Source organism: Amblyomma maculatum, chromosome 3 (assembly GCF_055883805.1).
Source record: "Amblyomma maculatum isolate TAMU_Amacu chromosome 3, ASM5588380v1, whole genome shotgun sequence".
NCBI classification, from domain to species: Eukaryota; Metazoa; Arthropoda; class Arachnida; order Ixodida; family Ixodidae; genus Amblyomma; species Amblyomma maculatum.
The window spans coordinates 58,783,042-58,800,379 of NC_139346.1; the positions used below are offsets into that span (position 1 = coordinate 58,783,042).

The window sequence follows — 17,338 nt, forward strand, 5'->3', positions numbered from 1 at the left end:
CCTTCCGCTTTACGGTGATATAATATTTCTTGCAAAAAATACCAAAGCGAATATTTTGACGTTTTCCTGTAGCAGTGGTTCCTTTCTTAAGCTGGCGGACATTCATGTTATCGAGGTACAATTGCCGCTTGAACAATCAATTCATAAGTAATTTCTCATTATTTCGCTTACCGCTTGAAAACTAGAATTTTCTTAATGGAAATAATGCACAATTTCCGCGGACATAAAAGTTCATTTCAGGTCGCATATAGCAGATATTTCCGTCAGATTGTTGGCATTCAATGCAGGAGGTGAGAACCGAAAGGTGATGCACTATGCCGCCGAACATGTGCCGAATGCAAAATCAGCATCGACAATTGTCAGATGCCGCTAGATTCGCTGTAGCGTTTAGCCGTAAGCCTCCACACCATTCCCCATCCCCCTTGACGACTCTGTGAGCTCCATGTACCCGTAGCCTAACGGCATGAAGAGAGGGTAAGGATCGAGGATACAAAACGTGGCGCACAAAGGAAATGCAAGATAATTGCTGCTTTTATGAGTCTCGAGGAGGGAAAGGCGCAAGAGGTAAATGGTGAAATATCTGCTTCCAAACAATTCCCTTGTATTTTACAGAAATAAATAGCACACTGTTATTAGAGTACTAATACCACACTAATATTATAAGCATTAGGCTATTAGTTGGAAAACACTCGTACATTGTTCAGAGCCGAAGAACGATATTGCTGCACCTAATTCTCGATTAGTCCATCAGACCGCGATGCCACAATGCGCTGGATCTGCAGCGAGTAATTCAAATTGTGATCTCACCAGATATCAGTCTAACCAGGTTAAGCTGCTGTTAATGAAAATCACTACTTCACACAGCCAAACTCAGCCAAGAATGTTATAGCTTTCACATGCCGAGCTCGGAGAGAAAAAAGTTCAAGTAAAACGCTTTCGAACCCAGCAATTTCACGAGAGAAGGGAGTAAGAAACGTGAGAGCTACCGCCGCTTCCTTTCTAATTATTGCGTGGCTATCATCGCTTTCTTTACTTTTATTTTATATTCACAGCTGAAAATACAGCGCACGGATCATCGCAATTAAAGTACAATGAGAGTGAATGCGTCAGTGCAAAGTAAAGCTGCACTATTTAAAAAACGCCTTAGGTTAGCACAACTAACATCGATTGAAGTTCTGATTTTTGGCATTGTAGCTTCATCCAAGTAAGTCACATTCTCAACGAAATACTTCCTCGCTAAGCGAGCTTGTCTCAGAGCTATTTTCGGGTTCCATATATTTAAGAAGCAAATCCAATTTCTAAAGAGCAGTCCGTCATGCCACAGTAGCACACTATACGAGGATCCCCTGGGATCCGTAGGGCAAGTTGGATTGGGTAACCACAAAAACACCCATGAAGGCCCCCTTTAAAGATCAAGCTCGCATGCCCAATTTAGGTATTTTATAGGCATGGCAAGGACTAATTGAGTAGGTATTCCCACATCTGGCCCTCAAGGGGAATTTTAGTACCGATGCACATCAAATTTGGGATTTAGGTACAAAAAGCCTGGGCCTACACAAACCTAAATTGGGTTCCTCACACAAAAGCCGAATCGAATAGGCCCCGCATAGGCCGCGGTGGGCCTAACAATGGGCATGCCCGCAAACTGTCTACGTGGGACCCTTGAGGAAAGGTTGAGGGACTCGAGGGAAGGTCAGGCGGAACTGTGCGGTTCAAGCAAAAAAACTCCTGGGCTGCCCAAAATATGGCTGCCCATCAAAAATATCGTTTGTTATCGCTATCGCATGACCTGTTTCGGGGCTGGAAAGCGCTCATATCCGCTTCTGTCCACATCAGTCTCTTACGGGACACTTTAGGGCAGATACGATAAAATTGCGGGCCTAAAGCAAATAGCAGATGTGCAATACCATGTGGGGCGGCCTACTCGAGAACTTGATAGGTCCAGCAATGGTCGCAGCCGGGCTGAAAAGCGGGCATGATCCCACGCAGCCCACACGGGCATTATTTGGGGTACTTGCGGGTCAATGTAAGATATATTGATATTTATACATTAATATAAGATGAGCCCGATTGGGAACTGCCCCTGGAAGGCCGCAGGGGAGGCCAAATTGGCCGAAGTGGGCACACCCGTGCGAAACGTCTCCATCGTAACTTTAAGGGGGGCATTTTATGTATGTAATTCGTAATATAGCAGCCGGTAACACACTCTTCTAAAGGTTTGACATAAATGTTCTAATCGTATTTATGCTGTTACTGTAGGTTATATAGTTTTACTCTGGCAACCATATATTGACAGAAAATTTGCAGCAGTAACTCGTCTGCTTTATGCGTATATGTACTGAATTACCTCCTAATCTTCCAGAGTGCCAAATAAACTTTCATACGAGCATTTAGGGGGCAATGCGTTCCAGCCAACATTAATACAGAATTAGAAAAAATTCTCTTATGTTGCTGAGTACAGACTACAAGGTGATAAAATAGGGCTCAATGTTTCACACTTGATAGTTAATGGAAATTGGGCAGCCCCTAAAATGCCAGATTCAACCCATGAGGTCACCATGTGGGCCAGCCCAAATCAGGCTGACTTGCGTAAAGCCCACACCCGTATAATTTTAGTACTGGAAGGATTAATCCACATGCGCATTAAAAGGCTGACCAGAGGGGCTGCCCACACGGGGTCGAATTGGGACTGATCGTGGCAAAACTGAGCAGCCAAGCGGGGCCTCTCTGGAACTGTGTTGCAAATCCCGCATGGGACCCGTATGGGTTATCCCCATTAGCACAGCGCCGGTCACACTTCATAGCCCTCTTTACGCAACTTAGGTATAAACATATACCACAAAACGGACCCCAAAATAAAAGGGATAAAAGGCAAACAAACCACGAAACCTGCGCAGACAATACACTCATGAGATCCATCAATGCATGCGGCAATAAATTAAGAAAACATTTGCTGCTGCTCCAAAGTGGTTGTATATTTGTGTTGCTTTATTTTCATTTTATTCTGATAATCATCACATTTCGAAGCTGCTTTAAGTTTATTTCGCCATCGCTGTTAACGTGACGGGGTTAGATGTTCCATCTGGGATAATACAGCATTTGCGTCGTCAGCGCAAAATCATGATCTTGCCTTTGCATACTGCGAGTGATAAGAATGAGCATACGTTGGAGCGCTGAGCGCCGTCACGTCCCCACGTTACATTGCCTAGTTGGCAGAAGCTGTCGGCTTTGGTGGGCCTTTTGAGATTGTAAGGGCAGATAGGAATTCAAAATTCGAGACCCTGTAAATCCTAATCAGACGAGCAGCACACAGGCCACGCGGCCCTATTCTCGTTGCTTACCTAAAGCGGAGGTTTATATCTACGTTGGGGGTTCTTCAATGCGTTAGGAGATGGAGAGAGGAGGGGGGAGGCGGGGCTGACGACTGTATGCGTATTAGTGTGCGCGGTATAGGAGAGACGCAAACCGAGGGCGTAGTGTTTAATTCAGCAGCAAAATGTCTGCAATCAAACGCATATCCCCAAAGGGAGCACCAGACGGAAGATATTAATGGCGTATAACAGGAGCCACAAGGCTGGCGCCACCAATTATGGAGCCAGTAATGCGCAACTTAATGGGGAGTGAAGGTCTCTGGTACTTTTTCTTTACTTGTCAACAAATCTTTGTGACCTTTGACAAGCAAGTGAAAATCAGAATGCTGATTTTGGTATCTCGTTTCAAATACCTCATCAGGAAGAGATGATGCGGTAAAATAATATATCCGTTTCATGCTGGCGATTATGTTTATTTTTCCTTAAAAAAAACCTCTTTTAAGAACATTCACACAAGCATGCTAAATGTGATAAAATTCCTAAAATGTTATTTTCTTGATAACTAATTAACAGCAATGTGGGAAAGAAAACAGTATGTGGCACTAATAAGCTAAAATTTTCTGTAATTGCTAACACGTGACAATTGATAAAAAATGGAAATTTTTGGAATGTACACTGGGCCATTTGCAATGTCATTATGTTATTAAAAAAGATCGTTTCATTATAAATTACCCAATGACCCCGTAGGACACGACCTAGTTATGATAGCGTTTTTGCCATGTCTTCACCACGATAGGAGATATTTCCCATCTGAATGCATATCTGAAATCGGCATTTGATTCTCCTAAGTTTAAACAAATTACTTCGATAAATGTATTTTTTTCAAAACCCTCATATTCCGTTACGTTTCCTAAAAATCTTTCTGCTATTATTAGGATTATAGTTGGGCATCGTTAACATGGACACTTGATTCTGTATTGAAAATGTACATAAATTTTGCGTCCTTTAAAAAAAATATTAAGAAGTGCTATTAAATAGCGGGCTATGATTAATATCATCCCTTTTGCGTACTGGTGGCGAGTTAAGGTGAAATTAGAGAATTATTTACCTACGAACCACTTACTACCGACAACATTCGGATTCAAATATTGCGGTGCGACTTCATGGGGGGGGGGGTGCCCAGTGGCGTATATATTATCAAATATCATGTATAAATTAGTTATCCTCTACAAGGACTGTTCACACATATTACATCTGCGCTCACTCGACTGAAAACAAATGTTTTGTGTTATACTTTGCACGAGCTACACAGAGAGTTGCCTTCCCAGCTATTCATGGAATGTGGAAAATGGCAATGTAGATGGACTCCGCTGCTGTAAATATGCTGCGTCGACGCGACCGTAACTGCAAATCACGAAACAACAAAAGAAACCTATCATTACTGAAATTGTTTACACTCGCTGATACCGTTCCTCAACTGGCCTGCGCTCAAAGTGCGGTAAGATAACGGTTTGGATAATGATTTATGAAGTTTAACATCCCAAAGCGACTCCTGTGATGAGTGACGCCATAGTGAAAGTCTCCGGAAATTTTGACCACCTGGGGTTCTTTAACATGCACTGACATCGCACAGCACGCTTTTCATCTCTATCGAAAAGCGGCTGGCGCGGCCGGGATTCGATCCCGTATCCTTGGGGACAGCAGTCGAGCACCCTAACTACTGTACACCACCATGGTTGGGCCAAAATGCGGTAACATAAATAATCTCGGCGAAGCAGTAGATATTTTGTTTCCGTCATTGTCCATATTAACGTGACAAAATGCATGCATCTCAATGGACTCTGCGCCTTTCCGCATTGTCTATTGTACACAGGACGGTTTTCCATATTGAGGGGGCATAAATACACTCAAAAATATTTGGTCCGCAGAAATATTGTTGACAATTCGAGTTGTCATTATTAACGGGCTCTACGTATTAACTTAGACACGACTGTACATTAGAAACACAGGCCACGAAATAGCAAGAAAAAATGTGTTTGAGACCAGACAATATGTTGTTTTTCTTAACAAACCAATATATAAATAATGTATAGACATTGTATCACACAAACTAGAGCTTGATATACATTCTCACATTTTCAGAATCGTCATATAACCTGAAAACACACCAGAAAGGATACTTATTGTCAACGGCAGACAGCATATATAGCCGGTACGTACTTGTAACGCGTAGGGCCAACGGCCGCAACGTTGGACAGGAACCACAGGAAGCAGCCTCACCGGGCGAATGAAACTCTCTTCTCAGCTCTGGTATAAACAAGCAAGGAAGGGAAAAAGACGAAGTGAGAGGGGTAAAGGACCGGCGAATGCTCCGGTAGCCAGGGGCCCGGTTATCAATACCGGTTTAGGTCTGGTTCAACTTGGCCATCAAAAGCATTCTGTCCCCCTAGAAGCCGTAACGATGCACTTCTTCTTTTCCCTCCTTTTTTTAAACATGGGTGGACCGGCGCAAAACGAGCTTCGAAGTTGAATCGTCCATGGGAGGTTCAGACACGAACGTGCCGTGCTTTGCATCATATTATTGCTTAAATGGTTCGGCTACTAATACATCCGTTTCTACTACGCAGTGTTTGTGTGCTTGCATAGTCAACATGACAACGAACAGTGTGACCGTCGTCCATATTTGAGTGCTTATCTCTACTCCTGTATTAAGTTTGCATTTTCTGTTGTTCATTTTTCATTCACGGCATGATATCAATCAAAAACGATATCTTGCGGGGTAAAACGCAAGCCGTCATCATCCGCAGATGCTTCTCTGCCTCCTGTTTCCTGAGAGGAAAATATTGCCAAGCCTAGTGAGCAGCAAGTGTAATAGAATCATTTTCGAAAGGGCAAGCATGACTGTATGGGGGAATTTCTATATTTGTACATTGTACGAGCGAGAGTAGTGGCTAGGTTCAGGACAGGTATCTTATTTAGGCTATTTTTTTATGTTCTTATCGCACATTCTAAACGTTCGTTGTTTTGGGGGTGCTACGGCGGCGATTGAATATACAAAGTGCCGCCTCGTTCTAAATATCTAGCAAACCCTGAGATCGTGAATGGCGTGCAGTTAATTAAAACTCTGGTTAAAGGCAGGCCAAATTTATTAAGCAAAATACAAAGAGCCTCTATAGACCAACACCGATTCCTGACGTAAACAAGTTGGCTGTCACAGTTAGTGGGCTGTCACAGGGCTAACTACATGCATCATATTTTTTTTACCTGCGCCTTCACCTGCCCGACACTCCTTCGCCTCACGGTGCATTTGGTGGCATACTCGACGGGAGCGCGCCTATCTATATGCGCTGGAGAGGAATTAACGGTGTGCTCCGGGATACTTAGAATGCAGGCTAGTGCATGTACTATATGGGGGACTCTGCGTTCTTGGCATTTTCGTTTCATATGCGCGCTGCAGCGCTTGAGCGCTAGAATTTGTTGTGAAAACTATTATGTGCTTCAAATATCAGTCGCGCGACAGCCAGCCAGCCTGCTTAATTCGTGAAAGTGCAGTGCCGGTTGGTTCGCTTATGTTCTAATTTATTTATTATACTGCGTTCTTGTTTGCAAGATCTTGGCAGGGTGGACAGGGAAGTAAAGAAAAAAAAACGAAAAAAAAAACAGCGGTACATACCTGTAGGTGCATGAGGTCACTCGCTATGTGCAGCAAGCATCAGATGAAATGTGACACAACAGAAAAGGACAACCATGAAAGAATACAGAAATACAGTAAGGTGTCAAAATAAAAATATTGGGCAAGAGCTGCTGAACTTCAGCACAGTGAATTTATTTCTAAACGATTGTTGCAGGCGTGCTTAGCCAATGGCCACAACGCTGCAGTGTGTGAGCATATTGGCTAATCAAGATTAGGCTATCGGTGCGATGGGGCAAGAGTCATCACACTCCTGAATAGACGAATGGAAAGGCTGCCCTTATTTGCTCATGAAAATTTTTGTTCAGGAAAACGAGCAGTTTTCGACCTTTATACGTTTTGTACTTGACGATCCGATTCTGCTTGCACATGCCCAGCATGAACTTTTTTAAATGGAAGTCAGAAAGATTTGTCATAAAGGAGAACGCACATTCACATTGAGTTAAACTCGCTGCTGCTTTGTTCAATAATGTTTGGTATGTCATTTTTTATCTTATGGCCATTTTCTTATTTTCACGTTCTTGTAGAGCTCCTGGGAAATTCGGAATGCCCAGAAGGCTCACAACCTTCATCGGACTTGGCACTGCCGTCTTCAAGTGGGCCGCCTTCCAATGAGCTGCCTTCGAGTGAGCAGCATTCACATATGCCGCCTTCGGATATCGCAACTTCACATCTGCCTCATTTGCACCTGCCACCTTCAAACCTGCCACATCCACATATCACAGCAGCTGAGCAAGCATATATCAACTGCTTTGAATCAGTAGACAAATGCTCTCAAGTGGTGGTGCGTCCAGCAACAACTTGTCAAGGTTCGCAGACTGAAAAGGATACCACTATGCTGTGGAAGGACCTGCAAACAAGACCCCGGATAACTTCTATTGGTATGTTTCTTTGGTTTTGCAACAAATTATTATTCACCCCCCCCCCCCCCACACACACACATAATTTTGTGCATAAAATGGACGCAGTCCAAGGTGAAGTGTGATTTCTGGTAACCCAGATGCACTCACGATTCCCATTAATGTGTATTACGTAGGTTAAGCAGAGAAAGAGCGTGGGTGAATTGTGGCTGTTGTGTATCCGAATGAAAAGGAACCAGTTTTTCAGGTTTTGAAGTTGCTCTGAGTGCATACCACATATAAAATGCTTGCTCCAGGTATCCAGGTTGGGAGCAGCATGTTGGCTACCACTGCACAGGTCAAGGTGGCCACGATTGATTTTGAGGAGGACACTTTGGACAGCTTCAGTGAAAATGAGGTTGATGATCAAGATGAAGACTACAGTCCTTCAACAGAGTTCAAGTATTTGTTATGACACTATGCTTTCAGCATCATACGTGGGTGTTTGTGATATCTGGTGACATTGCATAAAACAAATTAATTTATACGGTGAGTTCGTGCAGTGTTTCATGCCTTTAGTTTTCTGTTCACCACAAAATTTGTGCTACTTGTTTTCGCCATGACGACCTAGCTAATGTTTTAGATGCTCGCACTGAACCCGAAGAAAGCACAGTCTGCTTAGTTGAGGTGAAGAAGCTAAAAGTACAGTTTCACACCTGCACACTTGCCTTGCAACATGCAGTTGCACCTTAAAATGCACAGACACATTGCTAGGAGGTGTATGCAGAATGCCCAGTAGGCTATACATATTACTGGAAAAATTAAAAAGTCATCAAGCAGCAGCCTGTCCTAAATATTTAGCTGAGTGCAGCTGTTTTGTTTTCTGGTAACAACACCACAGTTACATTGAGAATGCTGGCTTCAATTGGAATACAAGTGATTATTCCAAGAACGTTCTTCAAGCTTCAGCATGATTACCTCTGGCCTGCCATTGGCAGAGTAAGCTTTCTGAATTTAGTTTTTCATTTTGCCATTTATTGCACAATGAAAAACTTAGTGATGTGAAATTTCCTACAGGTTTGGAAAGAAGAGCGAAAGCAGCTCTTTTAAGGCCCGTTCAAGCTTGCGACTAGCAGCGGTCGCGCGACCGTTTTGGTCGAAAAGCGACAGTCGCAAATGGTCGCATCGGTCGAAAAGCGACTGCCGCGGGCCGATCGGGCACTGCTCGAATTTCCAGTCGCGCGACTACTAGTCGTAAACCATTTCACCAATCAGCGAGGTCCCGAAGTACTCGATCGAGCACCTTCTCAATGCAATTAAAGAATGCCCCTATCTTTTCAACAAACGGTACCTGGAATTCAAAGGCAGGGAGTAGGAATATATGGCCTGGGAGGAGATTGGAAAGATATTCAGACTATCCGGTTAGTACCATGAACTTTTGAGATGTGGGTTTTTCACGCAGGTGCAACATTTTATATTGACACCGTCTATTCGTCGTCGGCGTTCTCCTGGAAACAGGAGAGCGCGGCATGCGCACCGGTTCGCCTGAAAAAGCTGAAGTGTCTGGCAAGCGGCTGCTACCGGCGTTCGCTGTCATCGCCCAGCAGCTCTCCTACTCCCAACTCGTTCCGAACGAGAACAGAACGAGAAGGCGACTGTCGCAAGTGTGAGCATCGGTAGTGGCGAGCTCCTCTCCTCTGGTCGCGCGACTACCAGTCGCGCGTCCTCATCTAGTCGCAACTGTGAATAGACCTTTAGGATGCCTCTGGCAGGCAACTGAAGCTTGCCGGAAATGGGCGGGCCGATTCAGCCGGTTATAGCGCAAAGTTTGGAACGTACACTCTGCTCGATTTGGAAAAGAACATGGTCCTGCATTTCGAACTTGTCCAGGTTTGTTCTAAGCATCTATCGTGGTCTGGAAACTCGGTACTATCTATAAATATTTTATGAATAGTTTTACAGTAGCAAGAACTTACCAATATATTCTGTTTGGCGAGTTGGTACTTATTCATTATTAATATAAACAGCGCGAACACGAAGACAAGGGACAAGAAACAAGAAAGCCACAGTCAGCGCATGTATTGTGGCTTTCTTGTTTCTTGTCCCTTGTCTTCGTGTTCGCGCTGTTTATATTAATAATGAGTAGCAAGAACTACTGAGGTTGCATCTTGGATGCTTGCTGCATGGTCTAGTTTCTTGTTAATTTGAAAATTTGAATTCTAAATCTTGCAGTCCAATGAGGTTGGTGGCAGCTGCCGTATGGAGCTGGAGGGGTTGAAACGCGGCCTCACATATCTGGAGGACTATAGATTGTCCATTGAAGTATTGGTGACGGACCGACACAACCAAGTAAAGGCATTTCTGAGAAGGAACAAGCCAAGCATAACCCACGAGTTTGATGTCTGGCATGTGGCAAAAGGTACTGCAAAGCAGATTTTGTGATCATAGTAACGAACTTACCTGTTGTATTTTGATGATTCTGTATTCACCTTTATTGTAAAATATGCTTTCAGGTGTGACAAAAAAGATAGCTGCTGCTGTAAAGCAAAGTGGCTGTAAGGAGCTTGTGCTTTGGTCTAAAGCAGTTGAAAACCACCTGTATTGGGCAGCTGCGTCAAGCCATGGATGCAAGGAGATGATTGTGCCCAAGTGGACATCACTGCTACATCACTGTCGAGACCTCAATGTCCACGACTGTGCCCTCTTCCCTGTATGCCTGCATGGAGAAATTGAACCCCGGCAATGGCTCAAGTAAGGTATGTGGTACTTTAACTGGCAGATATTCGAGTCATTGTTGCTATAGTACTGCACACATAAGCAGTGCAACATCAGAATATTCTTTTAATTTTTCATCATTTCTTCACATGCACATTGCGCCGACCAACCATTTATAGTAATACATCTCATTCATGAGGTGCATGCTGCGGTGTCTTAGGGGTTATGGTGCTTGACTGCAGAACCCGAGAAAGCAGGATCAAATCCTGGCTGTTGTGGCCACTTTTCGTTGAAGGTAAAGATCACGATTCACGGGGACGTAAACTACATATCTGTATTCCGAACTCTTTTTTTTAAAAGCGAGGCAGCTGCCCTTTAAGGGAGGCTCCATATCTAACTGATAAAGCAGCTTTTCACATGATGCTAGGTGTAGTAAAATTATTATTGCAAGTACTTCAATCTCTTGGAACGTACTGCTCTTCTTTGGGACCTCATCAAAAAGAAAGCTGTCCTCGAATGGACTGACAATCACGCTAGTGAATGAAGGACCATCTGCAACATGCTTAGCAGTGCACCATTGTGAGCTATTTTTGACCCAGCGAAAGAAACCAAAAGCTTTGCAGATGAAAAAAAAAAGTGGGTTGGGAGCAGCATTCTTAAAGCATGACGGTGAAAACTGGCGTCCAGTTGCCTATGCGTCAAAAATACTCGCAACAAATATACTCGGCAAATCGAAAAGGAAGCGATGTGAATAACGTTCGGCTGTGGAAAATTCTACCATTTCGTGTACAGACGTAGGATTGTTATTGAGACAGACCACCGCCCGCTGATTAGTGTTGCAAGAAAAGAAATCAGTGATATGCCTCCCAGGTTTGAACGTTTTTTTGGGCTGCTGCCATATGACTCACCTGCAATATGTACCAGGAAATGAATTCTTCCTCGCAGACATGCCCTCAAGGGCTCCTAGGCAGAGACCAAGGACAAGAAGGACGGTATGGAAGACGTTGAAGTTAACATCGCTGACAATTGTATTCAATTTGGTAAGCGAAACACAATGGGCCATCTGGCAGACTCAACGGCAAAGTATCCGGATTTACATTCATTGATTCGGCACATTGATGGTAAAGGTGACATTATGGGCCTAATGAAGCCATTCACGTTGGAGCTGTGTTTGATTAGAGGAAATGTTCTTGAAGGCATCAGAGTCATCGTTCCCAAGTCAGTGCGCAGAGAAGCTCTTCAGCAGATTCATAAGGGACACGTGGGCTTGAATAAGTCCCAAGAAAGAGCCAGAGGCCTGGTGTTCTGAACAGGACTGAAAGCGGATATCATAAAATCGTTGGAGAGCTGCGCAGTTTGCCGGAAATACGCTTACAAACAGTAAAGTGAGCCCTTTATGATCAGGCCTGCACCAGGCCATGCATGGTACCCTGTAGGCGTTGACATTTTTCAGCATGAGGGAAGCTCGTGCCTGTCTGTTTTTGATGCCTATTCCAACTTCGCGGAAGTGGAAAAACTGCCTCGCACAACATACAGTGCCGTTTATTGAGCTAAGCGCCGTCGTTTCAAGATACGGCATTCCACTGGAAGTGTGCAATGACAATAATCTCCGGTTTATTTCTTAAAAAGTTTCGCTATTTGCAATCAGGTATGATTTCAAATACGTCACGTCAAGCCAGGAGTTTCCGCGATCAAACGGACTCGCTGAAAAGGGGTCCAAATGATGAAAAAGATCCTGCACAAAATGAGACAAATGACGACTTCTGGCTCGGACTGCTCGTCTACAGGTTCACTCCGCTTGAGGACGACCGCTCCCCCACTGAGCTGCTACAGGGCAGAAGACCACACTCGGCTTCTAGGCTTCAGGCTGCAGCCAAGTAGACCGGTGTTCAAACGAGCCTAGGCAGACACTCGAAGCAGAATTCTACCTCCTCTCAAAACCGGAGATGTTTTGAGGGTGAGGAAAAGGAGATGGAATCGCCGAGCTCAAGTTACTGAAGCAGTGGAACCGAGGTATTATCGAGTATTTACAGAAGCTCGCAAAGTGCTGCGATGCAACAGACAGCATTTACTTCCCACTGGTGAGCTGTTTAAGCAAAAAGCCCCTGAACGTGATGACCCGGAGTACGAACAAGCAAGTGCTCTACATCCCACAGAACCCGCTGCAGCAATAGTACAGGCGTTCGTGAGCTCTGGAACCTCCTCCCAGGTACAGCTACTCGTGCCTACGACGGCGTAGGCTTTGAGCCCACCTGCTCCGCAGGATCTTCCATTGTGCCGATCCACCCGAGCTATCATAAAAACGTGATGCCTGCGCTACGATCAAAATTGTAACCAAGTTATTCGCATCTACTCCTTGCAGAAGAGAAGATGTATTGTGAACAACGCACTGGCTAAGACCGGCACGTGCATCCCTCGACTATAAAAGCGCTGTGCATTCTCAATAAATGCCTATTGTTCACTGACCCGTCTCGACTGATACAGTGGCCCAGGTACATTGTTGCGTTTTCGCGGAAGCGAACACTTACCTGCGTACAGATTGATGCCATCTGCATTGAAACGCCGAGAACTGCCTGAACAATCCATATCATCGCTTTTCTAGTGCGCAATTCGCACATCTACAAGATTCGCTTGAACGCTAACAGGCCTTGCAGCACGTTCCTCCACTGCTCTGCATTATAAGAGCTGACAAAGCGGGGTGCTCTCTACCGGTGTTATGAAACGCGTTCGTGTTGCAACCGACCGAGACCTCGGCAAGAATAGCGGCCACTCCAAAAAACTACTTCCTTTTTGACGGTATCGAAGTACTGTCCGGCTCCCGGTGCGCTGTGTAGATGAGAGCATCTCGTCATACTAGAGATGGGCAGCTCAGTAGCGAGCTAGATCGTTTGATGGGCACTTTCAAAAGAGGGGGTGACCGGCGATTCTTTCGGTGAGCTGGCTCTCTCGTTCAGTGATCCGATCCTTGCCGAACGGCTTCTTGCGAGTTGGATCTTCTCCACGGTGTAACTTTGGCACCATTTATTAGCGATGCGAGAAAGCAACTGCCTTCCGCATGCCTCCGAGATCTCCTCCGTGCGAACGAGCGCGCGGTAGTGATCTCTGAAGCCATGCCTCCCAGCCTTCCTCACAAGAGTCGAAAACATTCCCTCGCCATCGGCTGTCTTTTGAGCCGCTCTTTGAAAAGAGCGAGAATGAGCGGCGGCTGTATGAGTGGCGTCTCTTTTGGAGAGCCGTCGTTCAGTGAGCCGAATGAGCCGACAGGAGCCGTTCTGCCAGAATCGGGTCTTCTACTTGATGACAATTCAGTCCCATGAATTAGCAGTGCGATAAATCAACTACAGTGGGCACGCGAGGCTGGATCCAGCCGGCATACAAGAAAATAAAGTCTTCACAATCCTCCGCCCTCGTCGGTCGGAGTGCGGTCGGTTACTTTGTCGCCCTGTCAAGGCTACGCGCCGGCAACCTGGCAGCCGCAACACTGCGTGCATGCTTCGGGTCCTTTGGGTGATCATCGCCTGCTTTGTGCGTCTTTAATTTTGGGTTCCATGCTTGCTTTGTGTAGTGTTCTGAAGCTTCATTACAACAAGAAGGCGAATGTCAAATGCATAGCCTCTTCCTCAGCTAGCCCCGCAGAAAAAAATCCAGTTCGGTCACATACCAACCGCACCGACTGCAGCGCGTCGTATACTATAAATGGAAAACAGGTGCCTTTAAGATTAAACCCACACCTCACGACATGAACTGAGAGATATGCGGCTTGAAGGAGACGCAAAATGAATGAATAATTGAATCAATGAATGAATAAATGAATGAATGAATGAAATACTGGCGGCGTGTGTATGTGGCGGCGAAAACAGGAAGGTTTAACAAGTTTTAGTTAGAGGACAGGAGAAGAAACCTGTCGCCAGGAGGAAAGGAAATGACGGGAGAAATCGGGGGGCTGAGAGCCGTGAGCTTTGAAAAACACTGCCGCAAATTTAAACAAAAGGGTTCTACGAATGCACGAAAAACGAATCAGAGAAAGCAAAAAAAAGCGGTGGGGGCAAGGCAAAAAAGCGCAATTTAGAAAGAAGTAAAAGGACTAACGCGGACTCGAGGTACCACACTGCATTAGAAAAAGAAACGATGCATTTACATGATACTTCAGGCTCCTTCTGAATTCACTTTCTCCGGGAGTTTAGGAGGCACATCGAATCAGTTAATTTGCTTTCTCTCTATATAAAGTTCATTGTCAATATCTGTCTATATCACCACTATCTATATTTATAAATAGTCGACCCTCATTAGAGTTAGGGATTTTTTAAAATGTTCATGGTACTAAGCATTCATTAGAGATTATCCTGCAAGATGGCCAATGTTATTCAGACATTTTTGAAACGTTAAGACACGAAATGAACGAAGTCCTTTCTCGGGGAATGGGTGCACCTCCAGCAAATATAGCGGACCTAATGAGAATAGCATTGCCTCTAAAGAAGGATATTGTTGGTTACTGGGATTTTGTAGCCACCATGAGGGGAGATAGAATGAATAAACAATTATTTCCGCCCATTTGTTGAGGTTCGGGAGGTTGAATGGATGCGTAGCACTGAACAAGAGAAAGAAAAGCAGAGCCGGCTTTCTCTCTCTCGTACAGTATAATAATATTGTCACGTAGTGGTGACGAGGTCGACGACACAAATGAAGGAGTCGATAATTGCACCAAAGAAACTCTTTATTTGGGCTGACTTGCGCCCGCATAAAAACTAAGCAACTCGGCCGGGGCGATAGCAACAAACGCTCTCGTCGGTCGTCGGACAAAGAATGCTCGTCACACTCGGCAACGCTCAATTTAAAGGCTGCAAGGAACAATCTAGATAACGTCGCAGACAGCTACCAGAACGGGCTGGAACATTGTGAAAAGACACCCGAGTGGCCGGAACCTTCGAGACAGATCTCGGTGCATCTTGCGCTACAACAAAACTGATAAAGGTGTGACTCGCGACCTCGAGCATTAACAAACAAAGATTACGGAACTGATACGCGGTCCAGAATCAGAGTGATAAGCGTGTTTGCCGGCGGCTGTTAAAAAACAACAAATACTGTTTTGAAGGTTTCGCGGCATTACTCCCCCCTTAAAAAAACATCGCCTCGATGTTTCAAAACAAAGAAACTTAAACATATACACTGCAAAGTTTAAACACCACAGATTCTTTAACACGCGTAATATGGCTTCAGTAGTACAACATGTACAATTTCTGGGCGTGCGCGTCGCCGTTGTGATGCTGATGTTCCGTCGGGAATGACTTCATAGTCCAGTGGTCCGACGCGGCGAAGGATTTTGTATGGCCCAAAGTATCGACGCAACAACTTTTCACATAATCCGCGACGGCGAATTGGTGTCCAAACCCACACTTGGTCTCCTGGATTGTACTCTGCGTGGAGTCGTCGTAAATTGTATCGTCGGCTGTCGGTGCGCTGTTGGTCTTTAATACGCAGCCGTGCGAGTCGTCGGGCTTCCTCTGCACGCTGCAGGTAGGCGGCGACGTCAAGGTTGTCTTCGCTGGTTACGTGTGGCAGCATTGCGTCGAGCGTCGTCGTGGGCTCCCTGCCGTACACAAGCTTAAACGGGGTCGCTCTGGCCGTCTCCTGGACTGCCGTGTTATACGCGAAGATCACGTACGGCAAGATGGCGTCCCAGGTCTTGTGTTCAGCGTCGACGTACATAGCGATCATGTCCGCGATCGTTTTGTTCAGGTGCTCCGTAAGGCCATTGGTCTGGGGATGGTACGCAGTTGTTCATCGGTGGCTTGTGTGACTGTATTCCAGGATGGCTTGCGTCAACTCTGCCGTAAACGCCGTTCCCCTGTCCGTGATGAGCACTTCTGGGGCGCCGTGTCGCAAGAGAATTTGTTCGACAAAACATTTGGCGACTTCTGCCGCGGTACCATTTTGTAGTTCTCTTGCCTCGGCGTAACGGGTAAGGTAGTCAGTGGCCGCGATGATCCACTTGTTACCCATAGACGAAGATGGAAAGGGGCCGAGGAGATCTATCCCAATTTGCTGAAAGGGCAGGATTGGGGGCGGAATCGGGTTTAGTAGTCCTGCTGGTCTGTTCGGCGGCGTCTTGCGTCGTTGGCACTCACGACACGTCTTCACGTAGTGGGCAACTTCGGCAGGCAGTCGCGGCCAGTAATACTTCTGGATTCGACGCAACGTGCGCGCAAATCCGAGGTGGCCTGCAGTGGGCTCGTCGTGCAACGCCTGCAGAATTTCTTGCCGAAGGGTTTTAGGCACTACGAGAAGCTGCGCGGTCTGGTTGGGTGCGAAGTTGTTCTTCACGAGGAGGCCATTGCTTAACGTGCGGGGATGATAAATGTCGCCTGAACACACCAGGAGGGGAAGCGATCTTTCCTTCCAAGTAATCGGCTAGCGCTTTCAGCTCAGGGTCTGATCGCTGTTGTTCTGCGAAACTGCTCGCGCTTACCGGTCCCAAAAAGGCGTCGTCGTCATCGTCCTTCGGGGGAGCATCGACCGGACCGCGGGATAAGCAGTCTGCGTTGGAATGCTTCCGGCCCGACTTATAGACTACAGTCATGTCAAATTCTTGAAGTCGTAGGCACCATCTGCCAAGGCGGCCGGAAGGATCTTTCAAATTAGCCAGCCAGCAGAGCGCGTGATGGTCGCTTACCACCTTGAATGGTCGGCCGTATAGGTATGGACGAAACTTAGAAGTGGCCCAGATGATTGCAAGGCACTCCTTCTCGGTCGTCGAGTAACTGACTTCGGCTTTTGTGAGAGAT

At 45.7% G+C, this 17,338-nt stretch overlaps 1 pseudogene; it reads left to right on the plus strand.

Moving 5' to 3' along the window:
* Nucleotides 1-1,628: 1,628 nt before the first annotated feature.
* LOC146194830 (uncharacterized) lies at nucleotides 1,629-12,437 on the plus strand (annotated as a pseudogene).
* Nucleotides 12,438-17,338: the final 4,901 nt, after the last annotated feature.